This window comes from Physeter macrocephalus, chromosome 21, assembly GCF_002837175.3.
Source record: "Physeter macrocephalus isolate SW-GA chromosome 21, ASM283717v5, whole genome shotgun sequence".
In the NCBI taxonomy this organism is placed as follows: domain Eukaryota; kingdom Metazoa; phylum Chordata; class Mammalia; order Artiodactyla; family Physeteridae; genus Physeter; species Physeter macrocephalus.
In genome coordinates, this window is record NC_041234.1 from 116686707 (window position 1) to 116700348 (window position 13642).

Here is a 13642-nt window from a genome sequence, read left to right on the forward strand (position 1 = left end):
CTCCCCCTCCCCCTCCCCCTCCCCCTCCCGGTCCCCAGGCTTCTTAGTCAGAATGTGTTTTACCTCTGGGCTTCCCCAGTGCTTCCTGCAGCTCTTCTGACAGTGCTTGCCATGCTTGACTGCCATTATTTGTTCGCAGTATCTGCCTCTTTCAGAGGACTATGGCTTCCTTGAGGATCAAGACCACATCTTAGGCTCTTTGTATCCACTATGCCAGCCAGACATTCAGTAGGTACCCAGAAATATTTGCTGGTTGTTAAAAACAACAACCGAGTGAATAAAGGAGTTCAATGAATAAGTGAAATTAACCTCTGAGTCTTTTAGAACTTGATCCGCGGGTTGACGTCTTCCAGTTGCTCCTAACGACACCCCTGGGTCCGTTGGGACCCTGGTTGGGAAACACAGGTCCCACAGAGGGAACCGCTTCTAGAGACTCGTCCTCCTGAGGGCACGCAGGGCGTCAGGTTCGCCAAGTGGGTGATGACGTGCCCTCGGTGACCCCGTCCCCGCACCCATTTTGCTTCACGGCCTGTGCAGAACCCGAGAAGGATTCAGCCCCAGCTCAGCAAAGCCTCGGGGCAGAGGACGGTTTGCCGAAGGTCAGCGTTCAGCGGGCACTTCCAGAAGCCCTCCTGGCTTTCTCCTGGGGCCTGGGCCCTGCCTCGGGACCCTGGGGTGGGGAAACATCTATCCTCTTGCATCTTACAGTAAAGTTACCAGTAAGTGTAATCTAAGCATACAAAACTGTTATCATCAGAAGCTAAAGTTCTATAGCCCAAACCAAAATTATCCCCATAATTTCTTTAATGTCTGAAAATAAGTCATATAAAAGAACTGTCATTAATATGGGAATGATAGTGTCCTCAAGGTAGCGACCTACCAGGTGGCCTTTCTCATGAAATCAGTCTGCAGTGACACCGAGGGATGTCCAGATATAGAGGACGAGTGCACGACTGGCATCCTCTACCCGGGAAACGCGCCTATGGGAACTCTGTGACGGACAGAGCTTCCAGGAGACTCTTGATGCTAAGAGCCAGATTTGGACCTCAAATATTTCAGGCAAGTTTATGAATCAAATAACAGCCAGATATTTCTTGCCACGAAATACGTATCGACACATCTAACATTGAACTGGAGCTTAAGGTGGAAAAGACCAGGTGCTCAAACCAATATTTTAATCATCCAAATAAATCAGCTTACAATTACAAGAAAACATTTTTTTAAAGGAGCATTGCTTGTTAGTTTTTAAAGGAAAACACAATGTAAACACTAAGTTGTCATTAACTGCTTGGCTCTATTGAAGCAAGCGTTCTACAAGAACCAACACTGACAGTTTCTAAAGTTGAATGTACAGGACTTCCCAGATATTTCGATTTTTACCTTATTTCCCTTAAAGATTCAGATAAGAGAACAAAGCAAGACTTTTAAAACACAAGCTCTCAATAGACTAACATAAAGGTGGATTATTACAAAAAAATTAAAACTACTAAGCATTAAAGGAAGGACAACAGAACGCATTCATCTGTACCTCATTATTAAAAAGTACAAAATTCCCTACAAGTGGTTACTTGTTACAAGGCCAGTTACAGCTCGTGCCTGGAAATTGTTAAAGCCTGAAGTTAGCAGGTTATGTGTCTTGAGGTTTTTGGCTGTCCTTTGTTTTCTTATAGACTCGCAGTTTTTAAGCCTTTTAGAACTTGATCCGCGGGTTGACGTCTTCCAGTTGCTCCTAACGACACCCCTGGGTCCGTTGGGACCCTGGTTGGGAAACACAGGTCCCACAGAGGGAACCGCTTCTAGAGACTCGTCCTCCTGAGGGCACGCAGGGCGTCAGGTTCGCCAAGTGGGTGATGACGTGCCCTCGGTGACCCCGTCCCCGCACCCATTTTGCTTCACGGCCTGTGCAGAACCCGAGAGGGATTCAGCCCCAGCTCAGCAAAGCCTCGGGGCAGAGGACGGTTTGCCGAAGGTCAGCGTTCAGCGGGCACTTCCAGAAGCCCTCCTGGCTTTCTCCTGGGGCCTGGGCCCTGCCTCGCCTCTGCCTCGGGACCCTGGGGTGGGGGGCGCTTCCCCAACGTGCCAGGCACTGCCTGTGCCCCAGCTCACCCCGCTGAACCAGAACCTCCAGGGGGTGATGCCCTGATCCTCAAGGGCCGTGGAATACTCCAGAACACGTGGGAATCTTGCCTGAGGGTTCTGTGTGGCCAAGCTTTGGGGGGCTGCTTTGCTTTCTTAGAGAGCCACATTCTTTAACATATTTTTATGACAGTGGCTCAATGGCGAGTTGCCCTTAACTGAACTGCTTCACCCTAGGGCACCCACTAAAAGAGAAAAAAAGGTGGGGCAAACTATACAATATGCATGATCACTTCAAATCAGAGACGCAAAAGTCAGCATTGAAATGGCCCCTTGCATGTGGAGCTCATGTGATTAAAATTCAGGGTCCATGAGTTCCAATCCTAGTTGTAGACACTGGGAAATTATTGAACTTACTTATGGGAAAATGTTAATGAAAGCGGTGAGTTCCCCAGCCTCCGGTATTGTTAATTTTTTAGCAATTTAAGACAACACGGTCGTGCCAGCACATGACAGCGTGGCTCTGTCTACGTGATGTTGAATCTGTCTACCTGACTGATTTCTTTTTTAACCGCATCTAATCCATTGGCAGGTTGCTTTGGCATCATGTAGACACAGCCAGTGCTGTCCTGGGGGCTGTGTATTGATTTAGCGTTCAGAAGTCCTGGCTGAGTGGTGAGTAAAAGTCATGCGACACTAGAATACACACCCATGGACACAACGGAGAGTCAGCTGCTTAGAGCCTTGCCGAGTCCCTCAGGAAAGCAGCACCTTTGGTATCTCCCCTTGGCTCTTTGACTCTTGCAAGCAGCTCTCAGAAGGAGCCCAAGCCTCACGCACCCTCACAGGTAACAAGCCACCAATGGGCTGTAGTCCTCTCCTCTCACTTGAGTCAAAAGAACAATCTGTCTCCCGTATGCTCCCTTCCCTGTCCCAAGCCCTATATAGGCAACCAAAGCTACAGACAGGCCAACTCAATCATTCAGGAAAAACGAACCCGAAAACAACTGCACTCAGGTCGAAGGTGATTTCATTGCTATTCCCAAGAATAGTAGATACCACACTTCCTCCCTCCCTTTCCTCCTCTCTCCCATCCCCTCCCCTGCCTCTCTCCTTTCCCTTCCTTCCCTGCTTCTTGCAAGGGATCCGCTAAACGCATGGCCCTGAGCTAGGTGCTGAGGGGCCAGTAGGGAACTCGGTGCCGGTTTTCACAGAGCTTACATTCTAATTGGAGTGGGCAGATGTGAAAAAATCAGCAGACAGTCTCATTTTTGACTGCAGTCAGTGATTTGAAGGAAGTCAGATCGGATGATGGGATGCAGTTACAGAAGTGGAAGAGGCCGAGTTTAGCCTGGGTGGTCTGAGAAGAGGCCCTGGTTGAGCTGAGGACCGGAATGACGAGAAGAAGAAGCTGGTGAAGCGAGGATCTTGGGGAAGCTATTCAAGGAGATAGCAGCGGAATACAAAAGGCCCTGAGGCAGGGGCATGCTTGGCTTGTTCAAGGAACAAAATGAGCCTTGTTAAGGAGGGTAACCTTAACAGAGGCTGAGGTCGTGGAGGTAGGCAAGGACCGGATCAGTGGGTACTTCAGAGGCTGAGAGGAGCAAGTTGAATTTTATCCCACTTGCAGCGGGAAGCCATTGGAGGAGTCGAAGTGGGGAAAATCATCATCTGATTTACATGTTACAATGGCACCTTCGGAGAACAAACCGTAGGGAGGTGAAGAAGGAGGCGAGGGAGGCCAGCTCTTGAGGCTGTCGCAGTGGGGCAGGCGAGTGATGCGGTGCGCGGATGGAGAGAAGCGAGTGGATGCACGAGATATGTTGGAGGTGGAGTCAAAAATAGTTGCTGATGGAGCCAGAGTGTGTATGTGGCGGGGAGAGCGTGAGTGAAAGGGAGGAATTGAGCGTGTCCTCTCAATTTTTGTCTTGAGTGGCCAGGCAGATCGGGGCGCTTTATGTCTGTGTAGCTAGAGTCTCTTGAAATGGTTTTTCGAAAACAAAGGACTAGTCTTTGCCAAAGAATGATTGAGGTTTTATCTTTGGTGGGACAAGAGCAAAATAAAACCGTTTGCAGCATGCCATTGGGAAGCTTTTACTCCCCATTCCATATACTCATTTGTAAGCTTGCAAACGCCTTGGGACTGAATTTCAACCTGGGCTGTCTCCCCAGCGGGACTGTGAACTCCTTGAAGGTAGACAGGGCGCTCTATCTTATTCCTTCTGGTGCATCTAGTGTCAAAGTCAGTGTCTGGCACATGACAGGTGTTTGGTAAATACTTGGTGAAAGGAAGGAAGGAAAGACAACGGACCCTCTTTAGACCTTGTCTACCCTTTATTTTCAGAGGTTAACCTGAAAATGAAGGGGGTACAAAAAAGGAAATAAAGTAAGGGAATCTCTGCAGCCTGAGAAGGAAACCTCAACATACCCAGAAAAGAAAAATACGATAGAACAACAAACAACAAACATGCTGTAAATAACATTTCCCTCACCGTGGAAGGATTTAATAAATCTGTCGTGGCACTTTCCTGTCTGGCAACATCACGGTGTTTAGGACTAAATTTCAACTCTATTTGATCATTTGAATTCAATCCCAGATACGTTTTAAATATATATTTTGTTCATGTCTGAGACACTTTGGATGACAGATATACTATCATTAGACTGTATTCAGTAACTAATAAAGAAATTATTAAGAAAGTGAAGTCCAAAATGCCTATGTAACTGTAGAGGAGCTGCCTCATCCATTTGATACAAGAGAGGCAATGAACCGTCTGGAAGAAAGGTGTTTTCCTCCAAAGCGTTTGGTAGTTCCTTCTTGATTACGGAAAAAAAGCATCAAGATTGCTCAGCGTACTATTTTGGAGGCATCTTGATGTGGCCTTATCTGCCTTTTCTCACCACACCTTCTGCTCTGCCCTTTTACACCATTTAACATTTGTAATGACTTATTCTTCATTCTTTCCTTCCTCATCTGTGCCTTTACTCTTGCTCTTCCAGTGGTCAGGAAGAGATCTCCTTCACCTTCTCCATCACCGGTACCCTAACTATCCTTCAAGTTCAGCTCAAGTGCAGCCTTCTCTAAGCAGCCTTCTTGGATTTCTCCAGGGTGAATTTATACGTTCCTCTGTGTTTCCTCTGGTTTATGTTATGTTCAGAATTATGTCAATGACTGGCCAGTTATTCTCGACCCAGGTAACTGTCTGTCAGTGCTTGACTTTGTGACTACAGCCTAAGATTTTGCCGTAGCATATAGTTGACTGTTTCTCTGCTTGAAGGAGCATTATGTAGTTCATCATGTATATGATGAAAACACGCGCTGTATCCCCTGTATTTTATTTTCTTGGTTGTAGGAAACTGACTGTTCCAAACACTTTAGTCAATATCCCCCTAAAGACATCAGCAGCAAAAATTTATGAGCATATTTTTATTAGAGATGATTTGGGTTTTATTCCTAGGAAATGGAGCTAGAAAAAATTTCAGGTCATTAGCCATAATAATTTAAAATACATAGTTGTTTGAATATGTTAGCTTTAGCTTTTAGGTTCTCTGCTATCTTTAGCTTCTTCCATTTTATTTTAATAATGATAAAAATAAATCTCACATTTGTTAACTTTTTCCATTCTAAGGTGTTTAACAAACCTTAGGGGTGCAAGTATAATGAGGTGATCCATATGCTTGCAACTAGGTTTATGACCCTGAGAGCGTTTGACTACAATTATTTCTATTTCATTGATGTTGCTCAGAGTCAACAGAAGAATTGGGTTCAAACTTATTGGAAAAGTACAATTAGAAACCCTTGTCAACCCAGTTAACATGTCTTTGAAAACAGCATGTTAACACAGAACCTCCATATTTTTTTAACTCTGAAATGTACTTTTATTTCTACTCTCCCTTCCTCCAGTAACCAATTGTTGCATAACAACTATGTTTTGGGTTCAGAGCTCAACCCTGGGGATAAAAAGAGCAGCAAGGCTGTCAGAAGTGTGTGTGTGTGTATATATATATATATATATATATATATATATAGAGAGAGAGAGAGAGAGAGAGAGAGAGAGAGAGAGAGAGAGAGAGAGAGAGAGAGAGAGAGAGAGATGTGTTTATACATCAGTAAGATAGGTTGTATGTATGTAGTGTCAACCTTAAAAATAAAATAGCCAGTTATTTTACCAGCAAAATGAATTTATTCAGGAATCACAGAGGAATTACAATTTGGGACAAGCAAACTGTGGCAAGCTATAAGCAAGTCCAGAGAACTAAGGAAAGGAGCCTTCTTTATAGAGGAAAGGAGGCAGTTGGGAGGGGCTGTTTTGAACAAAATTCATTGGAGGAGAGTAGGAGTTCAGGATGGTGGCAGCTTCTCACTGACTGACCGTGGTGGTTTCTCATTGGTTGGGCTGCTGCTAGGCAAGCAGAAGATCTTTCTTCCTCCTGCTGGGGTGTGTAAAGTAAGCTTCTTCCACCTGGGGAATGCAAGGTACACTTCTTGCTGGGGTCTGCAAGTGGCAGAGAGTGGTGGTGCACGAGAGCTCCTCCTTCGGGGTTTCCTGACTCCATTTTCTTTATATTTTTTCACTTTAATTGGTTATTATTATTACTATATACTAGGCTCCCTGCTACGTGCTCTACTCCTATAGCTGCATTTTTTAAAACTTTTTATTTGTTATTGGAGTAGAGCCGATTACCAATGTTGTGATAGTTTCAGGTGCACAGCAAAGGGACTCAGCCATACATACGCATGTGACCATTCTCCCCCAAACTCCCCTCCCATCCAGGCTGCCACATAACATTGAGCAGAGTTCCCTGTGCTATACAGTAGGTCCTTGTTGGTTATCCATTTTAAATATAGCAGTGTGTACATGTTGATCCCAGCATGAGGTTTCCTTTATTTATTTTTACGTTTCCCCTTTTGATCAAGATCTTTCCTATAAAGCATTGCTGATCAGTCAGGTTTTGGTGGGTTTGCCCCTTGGTTCCAGGAAGGAACCAAGGGGTTCCTTGGTCGTCATGTTCCTGGTCGTCATGTCCCACGTCTGACAGAAAGTACACAGAATGGAAACCACTGAGGCTACATTTGAGTAACAAGAAAGGGTAGGAGGGAGAACTCTCAGGCACCTCTCACTTAAAGTCTGTATCTTATCAAAGTCATAAGTGTTGGAGGTCATTTTGAAGCACTGAGCTAACATCACTCTATCTGGTGCATCACTTCTGCAGAGATTTGACAGGCAATAGGTATAAAGTTAAAAAACAATTATGCAAAACAGAATGAAAATTAACGTGACAGATCCAAGTTGTATGATTGTTCTAAACCGTTTACCTAGGCCTGAAGGTAGCCAGCTGAACAAATCAAAGGACCATGGAGAGTTAGGTGAAATTTTTTTTGTAACCAAGTGTGCTTGTTCCCTGACCTTGTGTGGTTGAATATCTACCTTACCAGAAGCATTTATCCATGAGCAACAGGTGGTATTTGCTAGTACACAGACACCTCCTGTTCAGCGAGTAGATAATCAAAGGGCTGTACAATTGTCCAAAGCTACTTTGGCCAACGAGTCAAGTGACCATTTGGGGGCTGCTACTGCCTTGGCTGTGGAGTTGGCTAGCTAACCTAATGTTGGGGGGAGATTTCTGATCCTGCATTCACTGGCATTTACTTGGACCCATGGGAGAAGGGCTTTCCCTATGGGGCAAACCCGGGGTCATGTGTGCCTCGTAGAAGTTCCCATTTAAAGTGGCCATGGAGCTTTAATGCGGAGGACCCATGAGAGGCTTCTGATTTGTTATGAATGGTGACCGGGACAGTTAAATATCCCAATAAGCATTGATCTCCAGTTCACCAGCTATCTAAACATTCATATGCCCATGAGAAATGCCAACCACCACAGGCAAAAATAAAGCCAGCTGTAGCACAGAGGATTCCAGCTAACGTACGGTTATTGATAGCTTTGTTGGCTGGAATTTCCTGATTGACATTTTCAAGCCCGGGGTCGGAGGAATTGGGATGACATTCTGTAAGGTACCATCCCAGCCTAGAGAAGTCTTTTCTAAAAGCCTTGAAAAGAGGGGTTAGCTTGTTTGCATTTCCCTTGGGCGCAGGGTAATGGATCGTATTTAAATAAGAAAAAGAGTGCCAAGGTTGAGGTGTTCAGCTGAACTAGTATGGTTTCGGTTGGAGAATGTTTGAAACAAGGTATGGGAACACCTGGCTGTAATAGCCTAGCCAGATAGTTAACACCAGTAGGCTTGTGAGTATAACTGACAGCGGCATTTGGGACTAAAGAGAAATTGGTTACAGGTAAAACCAAGGGATCTCCAACGCCATGAACAGATCAGAGTTTCTGGTGACAGATCCAACAGTCAGAAAGGTTTCCTCCTTTCTCAGGAGATTGGGAAATGCAGATAAGAGTATTGTCTTTCCAATAAAGAGAAGGAGAAAATAGGGTAAGAAGCAACAGTGAGAAAAGGTATACAGGCCGGGTCTGGTTATGTTGGGAAAGCTGTCTCCTTCAGAGGCTGTGTCCACTTCAGTTCCTGAAAATCTTTATTTTCAGGTCACCAGTTTGTGTGCAGGTCCAGCCAGGGTTTGGTGTTCTCTTTAGATGGGACACATGACTCCAAGAGTCTGTTCCTTGGAGTTTGGCAACAAAAGGGTTGGTTAATGGTACCTGATAGGGGCCTTTCCAATGAGCTTGAAGGGACTCTTTCTGGAGGTGTCTTGTCCAATAGGTGAAAGGTCCAGGTGGTAAGGAATGATGTCTAAAGTCTTCGTCTCCAGGGAAGATGGGAGACACTGAGAAAAGATTGCTCTACTAGAGCATGGTTATTTTCAACAGAAGCAATTAATAAGCCTTTATAATTTTGAAGGATGATCTCCTTTTATCAGTTGTAGATCAAAAGAAGCAGGAGCCAGGTGTATTGGGCATCCTGTGATTATCTCAGAGTGAGAGTTTATCGGTTCTAAAAGGGTTTCGACATGAGATTTAGAAGGACTAATAGCAGTGCCTTTGGCCAGGATACTACAAATGGAAGGGTTTCTACAAATTTTGCAAATTGAGTCTTTTTTTTTTCGTTAAACTTTTTTTAATGGGTCTCAAATTCTGTGACCGATTTTTGGTCAAGTTGTTTCCATTAGAAAGTATTGATTTTAAAAACTAATAACTTAAAACTGCCACACACAAAACAAATGGTCCACGAAACATTCTCCTCTCCTTCTGAAGGTTTTACGATGCATTGTTATCGTTAACCAGTCTTTGGCTATTAAACTTAAATGGCCAGTTGAGACAAACAGTTCTGAGACCGTTCTTCCACCACTGATTAAGACTGGGGTGGCAGGTATTGGGGATAATATTCATTTAGCCTTCTGAGCTTTCTGGGCAGACTTGGTGACCTTGCCAGCTCCAGCTGCCTTCTTGTCCACCGCTTTGATGACACCCACGGCAACCGTCCGTCTCATGTCACCAACAGCAAAACGGCCCAGAGGAGGAGAGTCAGAGAAGCTCTCAACACACATGGGTTTGCCAGGAACCGTATCAATGATGGCAGCATCACCAGATTTCAGGAATTTGGGGCCATCTTCCAGCTTTTTCCCAGAACGACGATCAATCTTCTCCTTCAGCTCAGCAAGCTTGCAAGCAATGTGAGCTGTGTGACAATCCAGCCCAGGTGCATATCCAGCACTGCTTTGGCCTGGATGGTTCAAGATAATCACCTGAGCTGTGAAGCCAGCTGCTTCCATCGGTGGGTCATTTTTGCTGTCACCAGCCACATTGCCAGGACGAACATCTTTGACAGACCCGTTCTTGACATGGAAGCCCACACTGTGCCCAGGAAGGGCTTCACTCAAAGCTTCATGGTGCGTTTCAGCAGACTTCACTTCACTTGTCACATTGACTGGAGCAGAGGTGACCACCATGCCAGGTTTGAGAACACCAGTCTCCACTCGACCCACAGGGACAGTGCCAATACCACCAATTTTGTAGACGTCCTGGAGGGGCAAACGCAGGGGCTTGTCAGTTGGGTGAGTTGGTGGCAGGGTGCGATCCAGAGCTTCAAGCAGTGTGGTTGGTTCCACTGGCACTGCCGTCTTTTCGGGTGACTCTCCATCCCTTGAACCACGGCATGTCAGCACTTGGCTCCAGCATGTTGTCACCATTCCGGCCAGAAATTGGCACAAATGCTACTGTGTCGGGTTGTAGCCAGTTTTCTTAATGTCGGTGCTGACTTCCTCAACAGTTTCCTCGTGTCTCTTCCGGCTGTAGGGTGGCTCAGTGGAATCCATTTTGTTAACTCCAGCAATGAGTTGTTTCACAGCCAGAGTGTAGGCCAGAAGGGCATGCTCAGGGTCTGCCCACTCTTGGAAATAGCTGCTTCAAATTCACCAACGCCAGCAGCGACAATCAGGACAGCAGAGTCAGCCTGGGATGTGCCTGTAATCACGTTTTTGATGAAGTCTCTGTGTCCTGGGGCATCAGTGATGGTCACATAGTACTTGCTGGTCTCGAATTTCCAGAGGGAGATATCAATGGTGATACCATGCTCACGTTCAGCTTTCAGTTTGTCCAGGACCCAGGCCTACTTGAAGGAGCCCTTTCCCATCTCGGCAGCCTCCTTCTCGAACTTTTCAGTGGTTCTCTTGTCGATCCCACCACATTTGTAGATCAGACGGCCAGTAGTGGTAGACTTCCCCGAATCTACGTGTCCAATGACAACGATGTTGATGTGGGTCTTCTCCTTTCCCATTTCTGCTTAGGTTTAGCGGTGGTTTTCACCACACCTGTGTCCTGGTGGCAAACCCGTTGCGAAAGAGCACAAATTGAGTCTTAATGTTGCTGTTAGTGCGTTGGACCATCCCTGAGGATTGAGTTTGGGAAGCATAGTGAAAGTGCGTTAGGACTGGCCAAACAACACAGACTTGCTGTAACATTTGACCGGTAAATTGGGTTCCCTGGTCGCTATGGAGCTCAAGAGGGGTTCCTGAGGGTAAGGATAATCTTTCCTAAAATAATTTTAGCCACAGAAGAGGCAGTAGCTTGTCTACACAGAAAGGCTTAGACCCAGTGGGAAAGCATACAAACCATGACTAAGACATATTTATATCCATGAGATGGGGGAAACGGAATAAAATCCATCTCCCAAACCTCCAGCGGTCCATTGGGCAGTTTAAAGTGTTCCGGAGCACTGCAGACAGGTTTTCCTGAATTATATTTTGGGCAGGTGGGGCAAGCAGAGTAGGCGCTTTTTGTGGCCTTACTGATAACCTCCTCACCAGTATTGATTCATAAGCATTATCATTTCCTCTGCTGACCAAGGGTTTAATGCATATACAGTAGTCAGTAATTTGAATTTTAGAGTCCCTGGCTAGGCTGGATTGTTATCTGGCCCAAGCCAGAGTTCTCCCTTTTTATCGAATGAACAGTTACTAGACTTCCAATCTTGTGTTTCCTTTTCTGGAGCCAATTCTTGGGCTTCTCTAACCAATTTCTCTAGGTTATTATTTGGGGCAACATCCCTTTGGACATGACAGAGGTTTGATTTTTCGTTCCTTTGAGGGCAGCATTCTTGGCGGAAATGTCAGCAGTGTGGTTTCCTTTAGCTTCCAGGGAGTCAAGGGACCTTAATAATAGCTAAAGTTGCTGGCAAGAGTGTGGCATCTAATAAATCCTGGACATAAGAGCCATTTTACATTTTAGTCCCGTTAGAAATAGAGCCCTTGCTGTTTCCATAGCATTAAGTCATGAGCTACTCCAAAGACATATCCATTGTCTGCAGTTTTGCCCTTTGCTGAAATGCAGGCCCAACTAAGATCATATAATTCAGCCTGTTGGGCCGAGGTGGCCAAAGGCAAAGGTGCCACCTTGATGACTTTAAAAGGAGTTGCAACTGCATATCCAGCACAATATTTACCATTTTCTTTCTTTAAGAACCATTGGTAAGCCATGAAAACTCAGCACTGGTGACAGGAGTTTCCTGTAAATCATCGTGAGGAGGCAAAAGGTGATCTGTCAGAGTCAGTCATGAGGAGTGTTGTCCCTAGAGAAGGGAAGAAGGCGGCAGGGTTAAGGTTATCACAGTGAGAAAGAGTTATAGGAGGAGTGCTTGCCATGAGGATTTCATCGGAAGTGAGGTGTTGAGTGTGATGAGAGTTCAGGAGGGCTCTACTGCATGGGGTACAAAATTGGTGAGAGGGGATCCCGTGACTATCTCTTTGGTGGCCTTAAGTAAAAGGAAAGTGGCAGAAATGGCTCTGAGGTAAGGAGGGGTATCCTCATACCACAGTGTCTATCTGCTGACTGTAATACCTTGTGGGGCGATGGCGATCCCCATGTTTTTGGGTGACTACTCCGAGAGTACTTGTCTCCTTCTCCAATGTAAAGAGGAGAAGGGGACGTTGATAATTAGGATGGCCAAGGGCAGGAGGATTTATCAAGCTTTCCTTTAAGGTATTAAAAGCTGGGTCATCCAGCTCTTCCCAAGTAGTAAGGGTCAGGTTTGCTGTTCTTTAGTAAGGCATACAGAGGCTGGGCCATGAGAGAAAAGTTCAGAATCCAGCTCTAACAATCACTAGCCACCCCAAGAAAACCTCATAATTGACTTTGGTTTGGGGCTTTGGGAAGTTCAGGATGCTGTGAAGCTTCTCTGGGTCTAGGTGCCCAGCCCTTTTTCCATGATCAGGTGCCCAAAATAATGAACTTGGGTTTGAACAAACAGCCGTTTCTCCTTAGAAACGGCTTAGAGAATGTCCCTTTGAGGCTAAAAGCTTCAATAGGTGGGTGCTGTCTTCCTGAAAAAAGACCTGGGAAGGGGAGCAGAGAAGCAGGCCATCTACATATCGTGATAAAGTAGAGCCTCCAGAACACTTTATATCATCTAAATCAGCTTTTAAGACTTGTGAGATGTAAGAAGGGCTTTTGGTAAAATCTTGGGTCATTACTATCCAGGTATATTGTTGTCCTTCCCAAATAAAGGCAAAGAGGTATTGATTAGCATTATCTGCAGGGATGCTAAAGAAGGTGCTACGTAAATCACTCACAGTGAGAAGTTTGCTTTTGGTGGGCATGAAGCTAAAGAAGTATGGGAATTGGGAACAATAGGGTGACAAGGGATGACAGTATAGTTTATGGCTTGGTGGTCTTGGACAAATCTCCATCCTTGGTCACTGGGTTTCTTTTCAGGTAAAATAGGGATGTTGCAGGGACTAGTGCACCAGATAATGAGGCCCTGGGTCTTATAATCATCTATTATTGGCTTAGTGCCCTGGAGGGCCTCTTTATTTATGGGGTATTGGTTAATTCCAGGGAGAGGCTTTGAAGGATCTATTTGCATCTTAATAGGAGGATTCTGCCAATATCAGTTGAGGATTTTGCCCATAAGGAGGGTGGCAGCTGATCTTATAGGGACAAATGATTAGTTTCCTTAGAATTAGCTCCAGTGCCATCAGAGATGGAGAAAATAAAAGATGTTGAAGGGTCATTTGATTCGCTCAGTAGGTGGCTATTTCGGTTGCTGCTATCAAATTCTAGAATTATTCTCCCTTTTTGGGACAAAGAAATTCCAGCATGATATTTTTCTA

At 45.3% G+C, this 13642-nt stretch overlaps 1 protein-coding gene and 1 pseudogene across 2 annotated transcripts in view; one reads left to right on the forward strand and one right to left on the reverse strand.

Moving 5' to 3' along the window:
• AFF2 (ALF transcription elongation factor 2) overlaps positions 1-13642 on the forward strand; it is a 496057-nt gene that overhangs the window by 59307 nt on the left and 423108 nt on the right. The gene's annotated exons all lie outside the window — the stretch shown is intronic.
• LOC102984001 (elongation factor 1-alpha 1-like) lies at positions 9159-10875 on the reverse strand (annotated as a pseudogene).